We start from the raw sequence: 6,062 nt of genomic DNA on the forward strand, positions 1-6,062 counted from the left end.
TCTCTCTCTCTCAGTTTTTCTCTCATATATTACATCCTGACCCAACTTTCTTCTCCCTCTTACTGTCTCAAGCCACCCCTTCACTCCTCCTCTTTTCCCTTCAGAAAAGGTCAGGCCAACCAGAGGTATCAACCAAACATAGAATATCAAAGTGCAATAAGACTAGACACCTCTCTCATGTAAAGACAAACATCTAGAAAAAGGAAAGAAAGAGAAAAGAAAGAGGAAAGGGGTCCCAAAAGCAGATAACAGGGTCATGGACAGCTTTTATTTTCTTTCCTCATACTTAGGAAATTGTGTTGAAATGATATCAAAGCAAAATTGTTTGTTTTTCTATATTTCATATTCCCATCAAGATTTTGCTTCTACCATTACTTCCTCTGATAGCCTCTTCATAAGTTTTATGCTGCTTTCATCCTATCTTTGACATCTCCTCTTTTCAAGATGATACTTGGAGTACCCATGCTGAACTAGCCAACTATACTCTACTTTGAAGAGCTCCTGGTAGGCTATCCTAAGGATTTAAGGGGTTTGAATTTGCTTGTTTGTTTGTTTGTTTGTTTGATACAGTTTCTCTACTTAGCCCCAGCTATCTTGGAACTAACTATGAAGATGAGGCTGCCCTCAAACTCAAAGAAATCTATCTACCTGTCTCTTCCTCAGCCTCACAAATTCTGGAATTAAAGTTGTGCACTATCATTCCTGGTTAGCATTTTGTTTCTTAAAAGTGTAGTTTAGTTAATCAAAATTAAACATTGAAAAATGCACCAACAATGATTTTTTTATCTAAATAATCTATGCTCCATTCTAATTGCATTTCTGGTCTTACTTTCAAGATTATGGCTTAATCCTTATTCATAGATGAGTGGATAAATGAATCAGTGCTTATCAAGTGTTGAACAGACAAGTTCTAATCAGTCACCTTTACATGCAATGTCTTAATGGATTCAAGCTGTATCTCTATGTCTATCTTCACAAGATTTCATAACTGAGTTCTTTTATAACAGGTTCTATTATTTAGTTAAATGACAGCTATTTTTTTCAGTGATGTCTATATCTATCTACATTTCAATACATTTTAATATATTATAATCTGAAAAATAAAAAGAAGTAATTCTAAAAATCAAAAATAATTAAAACTTTAGTTATGAATTATTATTATTTTATAATGTTGATGATACAAATATTCCATACCATATGGGTGGAGTCTGGAATCAGCAAAACAAAGAGCCACAACAAGCTTTCTCTGATTCTAAAATCCTTACAGTTTTTAAACTGTGTACTTTAATTAAACCATGTACAAAGCAAATTCATGTTTATTTGTTTTGGAATTATAATTGTATTATTTCCTTCTTCCCTTTTCTTCCTTCAAACCTCACATGTATACCTTTTTGCTATCTTTCAAATTCATGGCTACACAAACACATATGTACACACACAGACCACATAGACACATACACACATTCATAAATACAAAAATACAACCTGCTTAGTCCATATAATGTTACCGGTATGCATGTGTTTTCAGGGCTGACATTTGTTACTGAGTAACCAATTGGTATGTTCCTCCTTGGGGAGGCTATTTTTTTCCATACTCAACATTCCTAAATTGCCAGTAATTCTTTGTCTAGTGTTGCCAGTAGGATACAACTATTCTTTGGAATATTGTAGAGGCAAAGATGATTGTAATAGAGACTTAAAAATTCTCTAAGACATTCTATATTATATAATAATATATAATGTATAATATATATATATATATACACACACACACACACACACACACACACGTTATACTACACTGGTCCTGAACTTGTCTGTATCTATTCTGGTAATTTCAGCAATGAAGAAGTTGGACATTAAAAGGACTTCTTACAGCTTTGTTAATAGAAATTAATGTCCCAAATTATCCAAGCTAGTGGGCCTGAGATTGAAACCATGGCACATCTGTTTCTATATTTCATCAGAAAGCACAACTACATCCGTGGAAGTAGAGTTGGTCCTGAACAGTGAGAAAACAAGTGGACTATCCCAAAGCAGATAAACTCATTATAGCTTCTAGAAAGTAAGTTTTAAATCATTTCAAAAATTAGGTTATGAATTTCATGAGAATACAATTTTACAAATGACACCCTTTACATTTTTATGTAACATTAAGATTCAAGAGTTTCCCCTCACCTTGAGCCACCTTGTTAGCTTTCTGGAGTCTGTGGTTGGTAGCATAATTATCCTATACTGTATGACTAATAACCACTTACAAGAGGACGAATGGAGGGAGAAGACTGGGAGGGGAAGGAGTGTGGGGAGTAGACAGAAGGGATGGGGGCAGGACAAAGAAAGAATACTGGGAGATACAACTGGATGGTGCATCTCTGGGATGAACTAGAAACTCCCAGGAATCTATTAGGGTGGCCCTAGCATTGGGGGATATGGAGCCTGAACCAGCCATCTCTTATAACCAGGCAAGGCTTCCAATGAAGGGATGGGGACACCAATCCAGCCATAAATTCATAGACTCTCAATTTGTCCTGTCTACTACATGTGCAGGGGTTAAAAATGGAGCAGAATTTGAGGGAAGGGCCAACCAATGACTGACCCAGATTAAGAGCAATCCATGAGAAGGAGCCCAGCCCTAAGACTTAACAATATTCTGCTGTGCTTGCAGACAGGAGCCTAGCATAACTGTCATCAGAGATTTCACCCAGCAACTGATGAAAACTGATACAGAGCCCGATGGCCAAACATTAAGTAAAGCTTGAAGAGGGAAAGGAAGGATTGAATGAGCCAGAGAGGTCAAGGACACCACAAAAAAAAAAAAAAACTACAAAATTAACTAACCTGGGCCCATCCAGGTTCATAGAGACTGAACTGCCATCCAGAAAGCATGAATGAGATAGACCTAGACCCTCTGCACATATGTAACAGTTGTACAGCTTCGTCCTCATGTGGGATGCCTAAAGCAGGATCAGGGGCTGTCACTGGCTACATTGCCTGACTTTGGATCCCTTACTTCTAAATGGCCTGCCTTGTCTAGCCTCAACAGAAGATGATGCACCTAGTTTTACTGCAACTTGATAGGCCAAGGCTGGTTGATATCCATGGGAAGTATCCCCTTTTCTAAGGAGGACAGGAAGGGTGGAGTGGGAAAGGGGGGTGAGAGGGAGGGACTGGAAGAGGAAGTGGGAAAGCTATGATCAGGGGATAAAGTAAATAAATAACAATAAAAAATGCAATGTTAAACAAACTCAAAGAAGCTTAGAAAAAATTATGTAATTATATAGCAACTCCACTGCCACCCCATAACCAGAGACAAAATAATTACTACCAAGTTGTCCTAAAAGTTTAACTGTATAAATGTTTGAAAAACGGTTTGGTAAGATGGCTCAGAGGGTAAGAGCACCAGCTGCTCTTCCAAAGGCCTTGAGTTCAAATCCCAGCAGCCACATGATGGCTCACAACCATCCGTTACGAGATCTGATGCCCCCTTCTGGAGTGTCTGAAGACAGCTACAGTGTACTTATTTATAATAATAAACAAATCTTTGGGCCAGAGCAAGCAGGGTTGACTGGAGCAAGCAGAGGTCCTAAAAAAGTCAATTCCCAACAACCAGATAAAGGCTCACAACTATCTGTACAGCTACAGTGTGTAGTCATATACTTAAAATAAATGAATAAATCTAAAATGATTATTCAAAAATAATTTGAAAAACATCTAGTATATAGTCCCAATAAGTTAAAACAATAATTAAAAAGCACACGCTCACCCCCCAAAAACAGAGCAGTCAATTTGCAAACTTTTAGTTCATTGTATAAATCATGATATGCTAGTGACTAAATATTCCATCAACTTCTTCACTGATAGAAAGTCTTTCCAGAATGCAACTGGTAGTGGACATTTATTTACAAAAAGTATTTTAAAAAATCAGGAAAAAAAAGAAGGAAGGAAGGAAGGAAGGAAAGAAGGAAAGAAGGGAGGGAGGGAGGGAGGGATGGAGGAAGGGAGGAAGGAGGGAAGGAAGACAAATTATTCAATAGGAAAATGAGATAACCCACGTGAAGATGGTTCAATCCCACTTTGGAGGGAGAAGAAAGGCAGACAGAGTGAGGGACCAGGGTGGGAGAGTAGACAGGGAGGAGAAAGTTGATCAGGTGTGTGTGTGGAAGGGGGGGTGGGAACAGAAGAGAAGCCCTGAGGGTCAGCAGAATGAATGAAATTTTGCAAGCTTGGGGGTGGAAGGTGAGGAGACCCTCTAGAAGGTACCAGAGACCTGGAAGGTGAGAGAATCTCTAGACTCAAAGGAAGGGACCATAGATTAAATACCCAACAGTGGGGAGAGGGAACTTGTAGAATCCACCTCCAATAGAAATACAGAGCATCAAGTGGAGGGATGTGGTCGCCATCCCATAGTCAAAAACTCTGAATCAGAATTGCTCCTGCCTGAAAGAACTGCAGGAACAAAAATGGAGAAGAGCCTGAGGAAAAGGAGGTCCAGTGACAGGCCCAAATTGGGATCTAGCTATGGAGGAGGCCCCAAGGTCTGACACTAATACTGATGCTATGATGTGCTTATAGACAGGAGCCTAGCATGGCTGTCCTCCGAGAGGCCTAACAGGTAGCTGAGACAGATGCAGGTACTTACATACAACCAATGGACTGAAGTTGGGGACTGTGGTTGAATTAGGGAAAGGGTGCAAGAATCTGAGGAGGAGGGTGACCCCATAGCAAGACCAACACTCTCAACTAACCTGGACCCCTGAGATCTCTCAGACACTGAGCCACCAACCAGGCAGCATACAGGAGCTGGTCTGAGGCCCAAGACACACATACAGCAGAAGACTGCCTGGTCTGGCCTTAATGACAGAAGATGCACCTAACTCTGGAGAAACTTGAAGCCCCACAGAGTGGGAGGCCTGGCGGGAATGGGGTGGGATGATCAGTGGGTGAGGACATCCTCTTGGAGACAGGGGGAGGAGAAATGTGATAATGTGATGAGGAACTGTGTGAGGGCAGACTGGGAGAGGGGTAATAACTGAACTGTAAAAAAAAATAAAAGTGATAGATAAGAAAGAAAGAAAGAAAGAAGGAAAGATATAACAATAAATTTAAAAAGAAAGAAAATAAGATAAAAATTTTAAACAGACACTTTAATAATAGGAAACACAAATGTCCTATTGATTCATGAACGGTCCTTAACAGTTCTCAACATCATTACTGATCATGCAAATGCAATTGAAATTAAAATGATAGTCTTAGCATCTATAAATTTCAGTAATCCTCATGTCCACAAATACAGGAAAAGAAAGTAAATTATGGTAAAGATAAGACAATACAAGTTTATTTTTATATAGTTCTGGAAATCTCATGTCAGTTGGTAGGTTTAAAATCTCCATGTAGTGGGGTTTGGTCCTTCTGAGAAAATCTGTGCCTTGGCATTTCCTAGAGTGACCTCATCCCTTGGCTCCTGCCACCTGACATATTCTCCCATTCTTTTTCAGTGCCTTCCTCCTTCATCTTTTTCCCTCTGTCTCTTAGAGGAATTCTTGCAGTTGTGTTTAGGAGCCATACAGAAAATCCATACTAATATCTGTCTCAATATTATTAATGATGGCTGGCATGTCTTTTCTGCTGTGTAACATTCACAAATTCTGAAGATTTGGCTGTGGACCTCTTTGTATGAATGCCTTTCCCAAGCATTATGATAATTCATTTTAAACACTTCTAGACATTATTTTTATTATTCCTTCCCTGTTTCTTCCTTGAATACTGCATTGGGGGTGTATAGGTTCTTTTGTATTTACTTGCTGCCCTTAAGATATAGTCTCAGTCAGGTGGTGGTGGCACACACCTTTAATCCAAGCACTTGGAAGGCAGAAGCAGGCGGATTTCTGAGTTCGAGGCCAGCCTGGTCTACAGAGTGAGTTCCAGGACAGTTAGGACTACACAGAGAAACCCTGTCTCAATATATATGTACACATGTGTATATATGTGTATATAAATATATATATATATATGTATATATACACACACACATAAATATATATATATATGTATATATATATATA

At 39.0% G+C, this 6,062-nt stretch overlaps 1 protein-coding gene across 4 annotated transcripts in view; it reads right to left on the reverse strand.

The window, feature by feature from the left end:
- The window catches only part of LOC116071419 (transmembrane protease serine 11F), an 86,802-nt gene that overhangs the window by 28,050 nt on the left and 52,690 nt on the right, over window positions 1-6,062 (reverse strand). The window lies entirely within an intron of this gene.

Source organism: Mastomys coucha, unplaced genomic scaffold, assembly GCF_008632895.1.
Source record: "Mastomys coucha isolate ucsf_1 unplaced genomic scaffold, UCSF_Mcou_1 pScaffold22, whole genome shotgun sequence".
In the NCBI taxonomy this organism is placed as follows: domain Eukaryota; kingdom Metazoa; phylum Chordata; class Mammalia; order Rodentia; family Muridae; genus Mastomys; species Mastomys coucha.